The sequence below is a fragment of the Candoia aspera genome, chromosome 7 (assembly GCF_035149785.1).
Source record: "Candoia aspera isolate rCanAsp1 chromosome 7, rCanAsp1.hap2, whole genome shotgun sequence".
Classification (NCBI taxonomy): Eukaryota; Metazoa; Chordata; class Lepidosauria; order Squamata; family Boidae; genus Candoia; species Candoia aspera.
In genome coordinates, this window is record NC_086159.1 from 52727269 (window position 1) to 52743087 (window position 15819).

Consider the following 15819-nt stretch of genomic DNA (forward strand, 5'->3'; position numbering starts at 1 on the left):
CCACGCAGCCCTGGGTCTCCCAGGTTCTCTGCGAGGCGACCGAGCCGGCTGGGTGCGGACCCGGCGGCGGATGACAGCCACGCCGCACCGCACCTCGGCTCGTGTAAAACTACTACTGGGGAGGAGCGCAGCTACATGCCCCCGGGGGCCCCCGATGCTAAGAGACACTCACCACTCACAGGTAGCCACAGCCTCCGGTTGCAGGGCGGGATGTCGCGTCGAGACAACGCACCTCCTCCTCTGCTGGGGAAGCCGCTGGTTCTCGCGCAAGCTCCCGCCCGCTTATAGCGAAGCGCTCGCTCGGGCAAAGCGAAGCAACCCAGCAGGCGCGTCCGCGCGCTCCCGAGCTTATCGCCTCCCCATTTCGACTGAGCCAGACCGGCGCGCGCCCGCCTGAAGTAAAGAGGAGGCGGGGGGAAGGGCTGTGCGCGTGCCAGGGCTTCGCCCTCCCGAGGCACCACGCGCGCCGTACCCCCGTCGGCCGGTCGGGCTTTCGGCCACACCTTGTGACAGGGCGCGCTCCCTCGCACAGGCGCACGCCTGCCCACCCGCCTTCCCATCCGCCCAGCCTTGAATCGCGCCGGACTGAAGTTCAGTCGTGCGAGGGCGACCGCTGCAGCCGTCGAGGCTTCTGGATTGAGCTTATTTAGCATATTTATGTAATGAATGCAGGAGGCAGGATCTGCGCGCGGACTGACTCGTTGCAGAGTTGTTAGATGGTACTTCCTCCTGTACGAGACGGTGGCAGCAGAATGTGTGTATTGGCCCTAAACGGGCTACTTAAACTCAGCCCTAAGCTTTTAGCATGAAGATACCAGATGCGTTGTATCAATTAACTGCTGCTGGTTAAGTGTAGTCTTGTGTTGGGGTATGGTTGTGTTGTGTGTTAAATGTTCCAAATAAAAAAATACGTTTCTTGTGTTTTAACTCTAATCTACTGTGAAAATAACCTTGACATTAAAAAGGCCAGGCTGACTTTTTATGCCAATGCAAATGTACCTCCCAAGTAGATAAATTGTACATAGTCTGAAACAATGACTGGAGAAGCATGTTTTCACTCATAATTGTCAGTGAATTAGAATGCATGAATTTAAAGTACACACACTTTCTGCATTGGCTACCTGGGCAGTGAAATGCATTTCACAGTCACAAAAGAAACTTCCCTGGACAAGTGCTGGAAATCAGCATAAATAGAAAGCAAACTAGTTTGGGTTGACTATAGATTCCTCAACTGAAAAAAATCCTGCTTTTAGAATCTTTATTATTGACTGTAGGAATCTGTACACCTGCTAATCCTGGTTGCTGTGGTTGCGCTCCTCCCATCTAGTACTTCAATTAAAAAAGACTAGGATTGGATTACTGGGAAAGCTCAATTTTATGCCTACTTATTAAAAGTAAATCCCACTGAATTTAGGTGCTACCAGGTTGATTTTGACTCCTGGTGACTGTATGGACAAATGGATACCATCTCACCTTGGTGAAAAAAATTGTGGAAGGCTGTACCCTCAGAGCAGGAGAAAGAAGATACATGCCTCTGAATAGAGGAGATAGAGATGCTATTAGGCGTACCATGGACTTCAAGAAGAATCAACCTATCAATCCTGGAACAAATATTTTATTTTATTTTATTATTTATTATTCCAATTTCTATCACCACCCATCTCCCCCTGAAAGGGGGGACTCTGGGTGGTTATTACCTTTACCTTATTATTACCTTAAGGCAATGATCAGCAAGCAAAAACTCATACTTTGGGTATGTGGTTTTTAAAAAAAATGCCAATTGGCAATGTGAGAGTTGTAGAATAAGTACACAATTGTATGGTGATTGAATAGGATCAAAGAGATTATAGGACTGCCCTTGGAAAAGCCATGAGATATTATTGGTTGACCATGGAATTGCTGGAAGTTGAACTTGACTTGATGGTATCTAATAAAGTTAGTCTAGGGGTGTAGTCTAAATTAAGCAATGCACTAATTTGCCTCCTGGCTCATCACCCCCAAAGTAGCTGAGGTGAGAGACGAGGTATGGTGGCCATGGCAGGTCTTTGCATGAAGGTGATAGCAGCAGCAACATTAACTTCTGTGCTTTCTATGGCTGCTTGGTGGGGCTGCCTGAAGGCAAGTGGCATACAATCTGAGGAATTGAAAGAGGCAAAAGTAGAGACATGGGGAAAATTAGCATTTGAAAAAGATAGGAGCAAGAAAGGAAACCACTGCCATGTCTACCCATAGGAGGAAGAAGGAGGAGGAGGAGGAGCAGGCGGCAACTACGGCACACCATCACACCACAGCCATTGTGGCATCAGGGATACTTCCTCAATATTGGGTAAAGTTCACCCAGGGATCTGGGTAGCCAGCACTGGTAGCCAGCACTGGTGGCACAAGGGACCTGAGCACACTTCATTTTTGGTCAGGTGGGAGTCTTAGAAAAAAACAATTAACTGATTCACTTCAACTGGTAGATAATGGAGATAGAGATTTGGTCCAGGATTGATAGGTTGATTCTTCTTGAAGTCCATGGTACTCTATCTCCATTACTCAGAGGCATGTATCTTCTTTCACCCTGCTTAATTTGTTTATGGTTTATCTGTGACAATAATGTAGTAATTATTTGATTTGATTAAAATGGTTTAAATAATACAGAGATAACACACTCACATGTATATACACAAATTATTATGAAATAATAAGTGCAAGTAGTAAGAATTTAGAAATTAATGTTCAAACCAGCCTTAGACTATGGGTCAGTGCAATAGAAAAATAATAATTTGTACATAAAATTATCAGAACAAAAAAGAAATCCTAAAGAAAAATAATGGACAAAAAGAACTACATACAAAATATAACAAATGGAGTACATCTCTGCATTCACTCCCAAATCTGTTCCAGCTAATTACCTATCCAAAGCAGATTTGGGTGTGGAGGTACAGGTGGGAATTGTGTTGGGAAATGACTTTCTGATTGGATAAAACCCAAAGAATTCAACTTGCATACAAATACCAAATCCAGTTTATATATAATAAAGACATTTTTCATTGTTTTTTTATTTTGGAATTAGTATATTAATTGCTTTTATAAAACTTGTTTTTTGTAGGTTTTTTTGGAAGGGGTTTATTTGTACAGTGTATATTCCTTGAACGTCTGTATAGTTGTTTGATCTGGGACCATCAAGATAATAACCTAAACCAGTGTTAAACTTTTTGCTCTAAGGACCCCCTCCATTTTTAAAATTATGGAGGACCAATCGGTTATATTTATCAATATTTTAGGTAAAAGTAAAGGTTTCCCTTGACATTAAGTCCAGTCGTGTCCGACTCTAGGGGGCGGTATTCACCTCCGTTTCAAAGCCGAAGAGCCAGCGTTTGTCGATAGACATTTCCCTGGTCATGTGGCCAGCATGACTAAACAGAACGCTGTTACCTGCCCGCCGAAGCAGTACCTATTAATCTACTCACATTGGCATGTTTTCGAACTGCTTGGTTGGCAGGAGCTGGGACTAGCAATGGGAGCTCACCCCGTCACGTGGATTTGAACCGCCAACCTTCTGATCAGCAAGCTCAGCAGCTCAGCGGTTTAACCCGCAGTGCCACCACATCCCTTTACTATTAATATTTACCATATTAAAAAATAAGATTGTTGCATTCATAGAATATTTATTGAATTGTAAAAATAACAATATTAAACACATTAGATATTAACATAAATAAAATATTTTTCATAAAAAAAACCCTCTGTTTTTCTAACAAATAAATAAGAATGACATTGTTTTAATTTTTTGCATATATCTTCAGTATCTGGTAACTAACCTCCCCACAGTCCTCGGACCACGCTTTAAGAAATGTTGACCTAAACTAACCTAAACTTTCTGTAATATACAGAGACACAGGAAAATAAGATACAAAAACAAAAACTATCAGAAAAAAAGGACAAAAAATGTTTAATTTTTAAATGCCGCAGTAAACACTGACTAAATGCTATAGGTGTATAACATACAAAACCAAGTTAGAGTACTTATAAGTAAACTGAAGCTGTGGAAAAGAAAGTGAGATATAAGAAATCTGGAGAACATCCCATCCAACAAGTCAGGAAAAGTTGCTTCTCTGAAAACTTTTAGCAGTATTTAGGAGTAAAATAATGAAGGTGCTGGATTGAATTGAGGAGACCAAGGTCAAAGTTCCCAGTTGACCACAGACGTGAAGAGCAGCTGTGGGCCAGTCAAAATCTTTCAATCCAACCTACCTCACAGGTTGTTGTGGTGATAAAATTGAGAGAGACCCCTAGCTACACCAGCTTGAGCTCTTAGGGAATAGGAGAACATAACAAACAAAGGACAACCTGTGACAGAACTGGCTTTCAGAAATAAAAATTGTAAATGTGAGTAAGCTCTGTAGTGAAATAGGCTTCTACTACTGTAAATTTAATCACTTCACCCAGCTGAACATGCATAACCCTTTTCTCTTTAGCAATAATACCTTTCAGTAGTAGAAACCATGAACACTGTGCAGTTCCTTCGGCTCACCTGGGCCTCTATTCTCTAAAAGAGGATGGGGGAAAAAAACAGCAATTTGTTGGGAGGTGCATCATAAAGGCTGGGTCTTATGTAACTGAGAAGTGGAAAGCAGAGAAGAAACAAAAGAAATGTTCAGAAGCAGAGGAAACAATAAACAAGTAATTAAACTACAAAATAGGGGAGAATAGATTTCAATAATTAGATGATCCACAATTCTGTGAAAAATAGTCTACGTCCTAACTCAGAAGATCAAAAAAGGATGGCTACTTTTCACTTTACTATCTTTACACTTGCAATCTCTGTCCTAAAAATTGCTCTTAATTGTTTCTTAGCTTCACTGGAAACTTTTTCATTTGTCTCCTGCTCTTCTCAGAAACTTCCTTTTCATAGTCTTTAACTACCTGCAATAGTTCTACAGGGAGAAACAACCAACTAGTTATATTGCACAGCAAAACATAGTATCTCTTCTCTCTAAAAGAGAGGACAAGTTATCTACATAAAGAGTTAACTTTGCAGTTCTTAATTGTATTTCATTATAGATTATAAAACTATATATACACAACTGTATACATTCCATATACTGTACACAAAATAATGTACTGTATATCCATATTGAAAAATAAGTCCATATTCTTTTACTTATTATATATAATGGTACACAGCAATAACAGTAGTGTATTTATTTTTAGCCATATTATATGAACCCCTCCCCATTAATACAATGGACCCACAAGCAGAAGGTTGAATTGTAAAATATAGAAAGTACTGCATGAAACTATCATTTAATTCAAGTCAAATGATAGTATTTAACCTTTACCCCTCTTAGCACTACACAATTAGGTCTGCATGATTAGAAGTCCAATGATTTTCTAATTGCTGTGTTACATAGAACTGTAATTTTTGCATGGTGATGTGCTGTGTTCTTAAAATACTAAGCAGAGAGACCTAATTCTTCCTAAAACTTCATGAAATCTTTGTTGTTTGTGGAAGAGGTCCTCGTGAGCAGTAATTACAACTAATATATGAATGTTGAGATTGTAGTTGAGAGTTTAATAGAATTTCATGAAGGTCAGAGGACCTCAAGAAAAAAATGCAGACATGCATGTGGAAGGGAATACCATGTATATATTTATATTTGTATATAAATGCTAAAAATCTCCAATACATGATGGAAGAGACAGCTCAGTTTTAAACAACATAGTGGAGTGGCATAATGGAAATATATTTAAATGGAGAGAGTTGGTAGGTTAGGGACATTTCCATAAAGACATATAGTAGCTGTATTCACACAACATTCTTATCTGTTATTATCTCAGCCATAGATTGCACAACAGACATGCACAACAGAAACTAATCACAATAATGGCTGAGTGCATTGAACCTACATTGCTAAAATACAGGTCGTTGTGGTTTAGTGTGTAATGCACACACAGTCTATAAGAATAATATGAAAACAATTACTGCAAAGCATAAAAAATAATATGAAAACAATTACTGCAAAGCATAAAACAACATAAAAACAAATAAGCTGGAAACTTCAGAAAGGCAAACTACTTAGACTAAATGCCAGGATGGGGATATGCTGTTATTTCGTGGACTAAACTCTAACATGTATCTAAAACAAAAATGATTGGATTACATTAAAGTATATTAAGAGCTTTGTGGATCTTCCCTTCTTCATTTTGCATATAGCAGAAGAAAAGTGGATAGACAATAAAGAAATGGTTCGAATCATAGATGGAGTTAAGTTTGAAAGCAGTTGCAATCTTCTAGTCCAAATGCTTAATTATATTATGTAGGTTCTTGACTGCATGATTTAGTCACTTTGGAGCTGGAAGATGAGACAGTACCATCTCCTTAGAAATTCAGTAGCTATATTAACTAAAATCTCTCTATATTCCTGGTGAATGAGAGATACATTGATTGTGATTTAATAATGATTTGCAGGCTCACTTAACGGCCAGAAAAACAGACACATAAATATAGAAAGATAATCTGATCTGCAGTAACCCATGTAGTTTTGTGGTTATTAAATGTGCCATATAGGCTTTATGTTTGAAAGGCTGTAATTTAAAAAAATACCCTCTCCACAGAATTATACCTTCAATGAATGAAACAGTAGTCTAAGAAGAAGCTGCCTATAGCCAGCATTAGAGTTCATGCTATTGAATACCTACTGCTGCCACCACCAGTCTGTTCCTGTTGAGAAAGCAGGTCTGTAGTAGCTTGAAACAGCCAAACAGAAGAATTGGATGCATATAGACAGACCCATGACCAGTCATCATTTTCAGTCTCCAGAGAAGAATGGTAGCAGAGGAAGCTCAGTGAAAAAGGTGGTGGGAGTAGGATTCCTATCTCCAACAAGGAGGTCAAAGAAGGGGGCCTTGACTAGACCTGGTGCCTGCAATATGTCAATCAAAAGCCTGCATCTGCAAAGTCACCCTCTTATAAAGCTCCCAGGATATATATTTACCCTTGAACCCTGGCTTTTTCCCCTCTGTTTCCCTCACCATCACCACCCCTTCATCAATAGTATTGACTTAGGTCCCAGTGAACCTTGTGATTGTAACTTGAAATTGGTTTGAAAACTTGAAATTGGCTTTTATCTGGCAGATCAGCTAAGGCATCCAGTATGGATGTGAACCAGTTTAATCTGAGTGGAAGCAAATATCTGGGAGGGCCTTCATTCTTCTTCTAATGTGCTTTTCTATGAGGGTGAGATAGGGAACATCTCTGGCAAGCTGGTAATGTTCTCATCTCTACATTTGCAAAAATGATGGTCACATAATCTTGCAAGTGGTCCTGTTGAGAATGCAAAGTCTAATTGGCACTGGATAGAGTATATCTTTATGCTTCGGGTGCCAGGTCTTACAAAAACAAATCTATGAAAGGAATGTGTACGTGTGCAACGGCCTGAAACAGTCCAAATCAATTAGCCTTCACAGTTCAGTTGCTGTTTACAATACAAAAAGAAAGACCTAAGAGAATAAAATTTTCCTATAGCAGTCAAAAACAGAAATCTCAGAGGAATAAATGATAATAATTATCATGAAATTATCATGACTGACTGCTTAATACTGAAAAACTAACAAGAGGTATGAATTCAAAAGAACTGTAAATGAGGGATAATGGAATGTACCTTCTCTAAACAAGATAGCTGTTCCTCAGCAAAATTAATGTATAATTAAACCAGGAACTGTTGCTGATATTATTCTGTGATCTGCCAAGACAACTCAGTAGCTCTGGAACATTACTAGTAAGTGGCACAGGCCCTTTTTTACAGAATGATTTCTCTGCGTGTTTTCTGTCTTTCCACAGTGCAGGCCAACAACTGAGAAAGTAAATATAGCTGAAGAAAAAACACCGTGAAAGAATGTAATGCTTCCTCATCCAGCAATGTTTTCTTGATGAAAACTGGCAACAACCAACAACCATTTCCAGAAACAAAAGGATGTTGAGCGGTCTGATCAAAAATTAACTTTTGTATCAACAACTCGCTGTAATATGTGGTAATAAATGCCCTCTTAACTGCTTTAGTTTGCCATTGAAGAGTTCCCCTTACACTTTTTAAAGATAGAAGCTAGCCACTGTTAGAACTCCAGCATTTAAGGATGCAAAAAAATTATATTTATTACTGATTTTGACCCTGCCTTTCTGTTTGTACTAAAAAAAAAAAATCAAGGTCGCTTACAACAATTGAAAAATGCAGAGTATAAAAAACAACAGTAAAATCAATGTAATTAAAATTTAAATAAAAAATATTAAGTCACTAACTTCAATATAATCAACTGTTAAAACCTAGATGAAAAAAGTTTAAGTCTTAAATATCAGGATGATGGGTATTTCTGCCATCTACCTTCGTAGGTAACCAGGTTAGTTAACAGTAGGAGAGGTAGACCCCTAAATAATCTGCCCCAAGCCTTGTAGGGCTTTGAAGTCAACACCAGTGCCTTAAACAGTGCCTGGTAGGAAACTGGCAGCCAGTGCAATCCCAGTGTACTAGGATCGTGTAAACCTTTCTGTTTTGTACCATTTAGCAGCCTAGCTGCTACATTTTGCATCGGTTATGATTTCTAGTCAGTTTTAAAAGGGTGCCCCACAGAAAGCATGTAGCAGTAGCCAAGTTGCTCTCTAACCAAGGCATGAATAACAGTCATTAAGTCCAACTAATTCAGGAAAGGTCATAGCTGGAATATTAGGTTGTAGTTGTGCAAATCTGCTCCTTACTGAGGCTTCCATCTGCAAATCTAATGACAGCTATGGAAAATGAAACTTCAAATCCAAATCCATCTTCTGCCCCAGTTGTGCTTGTTCTGAACTGGGAGGCTCTGCTTACAGTCGCAACTCCCAGAATTCAATTCAATTCAATTCAATTCAATTCAATTCAATTCAATTCAATTCAGGGAGTTGAAGTCCACATATCTTACACTTGCCAAGGTTGAGAAACACTGGAAGAGGTATGCACTAGCTTAACTATAACCATGATTATACCTGACCTGATCACATACATTGTCACATCATCATCATATGTAACTGAGGAGCAAGGGACTGTAACTCAGCTAACTTACCATATGGATACACCCTTTTTGGGGATTGATAGGCTATTGTGAGGTTTTATTGGATACATAAGCATTACTTTAAAACTTTATCAGAGTTCATTTTCCCTGATCCTGACTGGAGGAGTTGGTCCAAAGGGCACTGACTTTATGCTTTTGACTATAACTAACATAACATCCTGCATAGAGCATATGATCTTAAAGTAATTTTTCTACATTATCAGTAAAAAGTGATCTGTATTGTTTGTGCTTATCTTCTTAACCACATCAACATCCAACAAATAGATGTAGTACTCACATATATTTCTTGAAAGAATAATTTCTGGTCATAACCAAAACTGTCTGGCAGTTAGTTCAAACCACTATTTGAATTTAAGTCCTAAACTATGGCTGTTTGGGTTTTATGTGCACACACACTCTACCCATCTGTAGTAGCCCTAACAAAGCACCATGGATTATGTTCCCCATTAGGCTGATTGAAAAAAAAAAGCCAGGAAGTTAGAACAGAAATGTCAGCCTTGCAGCTTTCTTTGTGGCAGCTGAAAGGATTAGAAAAAAAATTGTCACATGCTGCCAACATAGGTAGTTGTGCTAAGTCACCAAGGGTCAGTCATGTATAAAAAGACCATAGAATCCACTAGGTTCAGCAACAATAGTTCCTTATCTGATGCTGGCCAGTTGGTAGAATTTTGCCTTTAAGTTAAATCTAAATGTGCCCAAAACAACTTTAGTGCCGTATATTTTAATGGTGTAAGGCAATCATGGAACCAAACTAACCAAAGATTTGATAAAATAAAAGTCGAACATTTGAAACAAAAAGTTAAATGTATCATTCCAGAACTTTTAATTTTTGTAGCAGTATTGATTGAATTGGGTTGAAATGTTTTTATAGTTAGAGATATCATGTGCAAAAGAAGTTTATTTGTTTTAGAAAATACATATCAAGATCTTTCTTGCCTTAACTATTAGTTGTAACCATTTAGTTACAAGCAAGCTAGAAGTTTAGATCTTATTTTGTTAGAATGAATAATATAAATGGCATTTTGTAAAGCAACATTTCTCAAATAGTCAAACCTTCCAAATCTGCTTCCAAAGTCTGGAGAACTCTGAGCAGATTTGGGGGGTATTTGGCAAGGCAAAGGGCAAGTCAAGCTCATCATTATCTGCTTTTAACCATGAATTCTTTAATCAAGATTTTACAAGCAGCTCCCATTATCCACAATAGCCTGTCTTTGCACTGGCAACAGCTGAACAAGAAGACAAGGCAAAGTCTTTTATCGCCCTTGGTATTTCAGAACATTCTTAGTGAAAATGCAACCAAGCCATGGAAACTTGACATATGTAGCAAATGCACATGTAACAATTAAGAAAGTTTCATTCCAAAACAATAAAGCTAAAAAGCTTTTCAAAATGATTTTCATTTTGTCTTTTTAGCTACTTTGTGAACAATACTTTGGGAGAACAGAACAAGTGTTTGAGGAACATTTTTATACCTATTTATTGCAGACACAGCTAAAAATTTCCTGAAATGAGAGAAAACCATACAAGTGCCATGACTACAGGAAGATTAAACAACTGGTTGAACCTGTTACTACAGAATCGTTGCTCCAAATATTCCCTTCGTTAATTTCATGTTTTAATAATTTATTTATCCACTTCAGAAAATCCTGCTTTCTGAAAGGGAATGCTTGTTGGAAATATTTTTTTGTTTGAATCCATACAAGAACATTGTTTTTTATTCAGGCTCTAGGCTTGCTTTGTTGAGATTATTCTGCTCCAAACCTCACTCTTTTTCTCTCCCCACAGAATATTATGAACTCTGACCTGCTGAATTCGAGAGAATAGCAATCATCTAGGAAAAGATTTGTGTTTTGGATGGAGGACAAAGAATTACAATAAGACGATTTGGAGGATATATTGTTAAAGTTGTCCTCTTACTACTACTACTACTACTGGGGAGGTTTATTACCAATCACTTTATACTTCTGAAAGCTGTAACTCTATAATCACCAAAGTGGTTCAGGAGAACCTACCATATTGGCCCACTGTCACTCCAAATGAAATCTCCAAACTAATTGTACAACTGAAAAATGAGACATCATTCTACCAGAACTGATTAAACTAAACACTGACTGGTGGACATGAATTCTAGCAGTTCTGTTTACAGCTATAAATCATACATTAAAAATGCTCCATGAATGGAACAACTCTATTATTGTCTCTCTAAAAAGGAAGAGAGGTCTGACACATCCAATTATTGCCCAATTAGCCTATTAAGCATTATTAGTAAGCTCTATAGTAGACGTCTTTACTGGAAATTAATGGACTGGTTGGAAGAGGAGACCATTCTTGTGGAATCGCAAGCTGGGTTCAGGATAGGGATCAAGCATGGACCAGTGCTTGGTCCTACATCATCTAATTGAGAAATATACATTCCCCACTAGGGGGGCTTTGTATGCGGCTTTTATTGATTTTAAAACAGCCTTCGACTCAGTCTCCAGATGGCCTGATCTAACTTAGAGGCGGCCAGGCAGATTAAATATCAAAAATACTCTTTATTAAATAACTATTTACAACAAATAAGTCCTTAGAATCAAGAAAGAACTGGGTTCAATCAAGACCAACTGGACAGCAACAAGGAAACTGGCAAGATTGCAGGAGACAGCAGCAAGACAGCGGAGCAGGATTCTCTAAAGGCTGGAAGGCTGGAAGAAGCTGGAATGCCAGACGCTACTGAAGCTGAAGTCGAATGATCTCGAACTGGAACATCACTCGAAACAGGCTGGCACCAGAACACTGGGCGGGGCTGGCTGGAGATCCCTGGATACTTCTGGGTTCTAAGGACCGGACCGGACTGGAATCAATGACTCAGTCTGGGCTGGATACTGGGGACTGAAGACTTGGAGCAAGGCTGAGAACTCGGAACAAGGCTGGACTTGGCTGGAAGCCCTGGACTAGGCTGGATACTCTGGACTAGGAACTCGGAGCAAGACTGAGAACTCGGAGCAAGGCTGGACTTGGCTGGAAGCCCTGGACTAGGCAAGAAACTTGAGGCACAGCAGGACTGAACACAGTTCTAAACAAGGTTGCAAATCTGGTGCACAAGATAGTTGTGAAACTCCGGAACCAGGTCGAGCACTCAAAGCACGGCTAAACTGGATTGGAGATCCTTGGTGAGACTGGAGGTCAGAGGTACCCTGAATCTGCACTGAAGACCTGGAACTAAGCTGCAAGCTAGAAACGTTGCAAGGTGGCACCAAAGACTCAGGGATAGGTAGTGGACTTGAGGCACAGCAAGGCTGGACTTGAGACTCTGGACATGGCTGGAACCTTGAAATGGAATGGGAAATGCACGTGGAATGTGCACCGGGAAACTGCGGAGGTCCGAGGCTGGATGTGAGACTGAGATTGCTGGGTTTGGCAAGAAGATCCTTGGTGGCAGCAGAAGCAGGATTCAAGTCCTCTGGGTTTCGCTTTCCCAGTTTCAGCCCACTAAGTTTTTATTTCCTCCTCTGACTCAGAAAGAGTTTCGTTTGCTGAGTCAGAGGCTGGCTGGATTCTTACACCAGAGAATGACTGTGGTCGAAACTGGAGAGATTTTCTATTGATAGATGCTTGTGAGCACTCATTAAAATGCTATATAACAATACTTATATCCAAATAAGATTTGACAACCAAGGACATCTTTCTGACCTGGTGCCTACTTATAAGGGTATAAAGCAAGGTTATATTCTAGCCCCTTATTATTTAATTCCTATATTAATGATAGAGTGGCAAGACTCACAGAATTAGAACATCCTCCTCCAAGCCTGGCCGGTAGACCTATCACACTTCTCTTGTATGCAGATGATACAGCCATCATTTGTACTTCACCCATTGGCTTGAGGAGACCCCTGAAATCAATTGCCTCCTACTGCATAGACAAAAGTTGAATTATTAATGATGAAATAACAAAAATTATTGACTTTTCAAAGAAGCCTTCTAGATAAAATCGTTAAGTGGGAAATAAGTGGGAATGATATTGAACAAGTTCAGGCCTTCCAATACCTTGGTATTATTTTTCATTTCACTGGCTCATGGAGACCCCAAATTCAGTCCCTAAAAGAGAAGGTCAGAAGAAGTAGCTGCCATACTAAGATTATTTTGCTTGATGGGAGGTTATGATATACCTGGTGGACTAAAAGTATTTGAGGCCAAAGTAATATCACAGCTGTCCTACGGCTTCCAAATACGTGCATGTAAGAACCTAGAACCATTAGAAGCTGTATGATCAAGCTTCCTAAGGCACTTGTTTTTGGTTCCCTGTTGTGTTCCTGTCTCAACTCTTCGGGCTGAAGGTGGAATGGTTCCAATCAAAACTCATGCCTAAATAGCACAAGTTAGTTACTGGCTCAAATCAACTTTCAGCCCAGGTTGTCTGGCTTTTTTTTACCCTTCCAGACAAATTCCAGACTTCTTGGCAAAAATTACTTGGTACTACCCTAAGCCATTGTGGCTTCTCCCCCAATGTACTGGTTCCAATGGGACCAGATCAGGCCAAAGCATTTTTCAAGCAACGTGCCAGAGAAAGACTGCAAAATGATCTTAACCTGGCTCCATTATATATTAATTCAGTGAGCCCACAAAAAAGTGTTGCTCCTGCACATTACATCTGCAATATGGTCCCCCTAAACACCAGAAGAGCTTTTACTCTTGCTCACTGTAACATCCTCCCTCTGCCCTCTTGGGGAGAAGGTTCTGTAAGATACCCAAAGAGCTACAGCTCTGTCCTTGCCGTGAGGGGGAAATTGAAACTGTGGGTTATGTGCTGCTGTATTGCCTTTTTTATAGAAATCTGAGAGATACATATATTTCCCCATGTATAACACAATACTCGGGCAGCCTGGAGGCTGATTACCTCAGTCTCTTGCCAGCTGACCAGGTGGCAGGGATTTCAGACAATGTAGCCCAGTTCTGTGTCAGAGCTATGATTAAATGTAAACAGTTCCTCCAAGTGATGTGATACCGAGCCTTAACTAGGCTTCCATAACGTATTTTCTCTTGTTTTTTCCTTTCCTTTCCTTTCCTTTCCCACCCCACCTTTTTTTTCCTCTTTTCCTTTTAAATATATGCATACTGTTCTGTTTTATTTTGCTATTCTTTGTTATACTTGGTTGGACCATAATTGTCTTAATTCCAACAAATCCTAACAGGGCTTCAGCAAGTATTAGACTTAATATAAGCTAGCATAGCTTTACATTCTCGTAATGTCTTATAAATTCTACTATTATGTCCTTTTAGAGTTATCTATCCTAGTGTCCTGACAGCCAGGAAACACACTGAGACAGGGAACAGGTCTCTAATGTTTATTGCTAATACATAACAGTAATCCTAACAAACTGAAGAAGCGTGGGAAAAACCCAGACATATAAACCCCGAAGGCTAAGGCGGTCCCAATCTGTCTCTCTTTGAATGGCCACCTAATTCCTCAGTGCTACGCATGCGCTTAACAGTCTGGATGGGAGCCCCCTGCTCGCCATCCTTACTCATGACATCTAGTTATTTATAGCATTTAAACTATTCATTGTAAAATGAATTGCAATTTTATAGGATTCTCTCGCATTTTAATTCCTGTACTTTGTAATTTTACGTTAATGATTTAATCTTTACCTTATTTTATTCTATCAATATGATTTCTACTTTAGAGTAATTGCTGTTATTAGTTCTGGGCTGGTCTTTGACTGAAATAAAATTGATTGATAAATACTACTACTACTATTATGTAGACTTGGAAGGGGCCATAAGGATCATCTAGTCCAACCCTCTGTAACGTGCAGGAAAGCCAGTGAAACTATCTGCGAGTAGTGGCTGCCCAGCTTCTTAAAAACCTCCAGAAATGGAGAATCTACAACCTGCATAGACAGACTGTTCCACTACTCTACAGATATTACCGTCAGGATATTCTTCCTTATATCTAAACAAGTCACAAGTCGGTCCGAAAAAAATATGTAAGAATTAGCCTGCATTTTTTATTAAGGTTCTGCATCTTGTTTCAAGGCCAAGAGCCACATGTAATTTTTAACTGATGAACAAAGGGCAACATTAAGAAGAATAAGCAGGGTGGGGGTAGGGAGCAAAAATTGATGATGAATTATATGAATTAGATTATTTTTGCTGTTGTCTTAAAAGTAACAATTTGGTGGTAACGCACAAATCCTTGTGGGGAGATAAGTTGCATATAAATTGGGCTCTTGCCTAGATCACCTTTGCTCTACTTCAAAGGTAATGGTTTCCAGAGAAGCCAAGGACATGAAAGCAACAGTCCTCATCTGCTGCTCTTCTTTATCAGTGGTTATGGAAGATATATTGCCTAAGGTGACATATTGTGATAAAGTGGTTTGTGTTGTTTTGGCTTAGCATGTTTTGTGAACTCAGCTGTGGTGGTTTATTAACCACTGTTTATGGCTTAGGCTGTTTTGCATAGATCTAAACAATTGTGACTTGTAAATAAACAAATCATGGCTTTGTTCACTACTCCTAACCACAGAGGAAACGCATATCACAGGTAAGCCATTTATTTGGTTCTCATATTTCACTAAGCCAGTTTAAATATGGTTTACTGAACAAACCACAAATGACTGATATGTCAACCACAAACTACGGCTTACAAACCACAATGGCAGGGTTCCCAAAACTTGCTGACTCAAAACTGAACGAATCACAATGTGCCTGTCTTTCTAACACCCTATCAGCTGCCAACATTGTTTCATATTT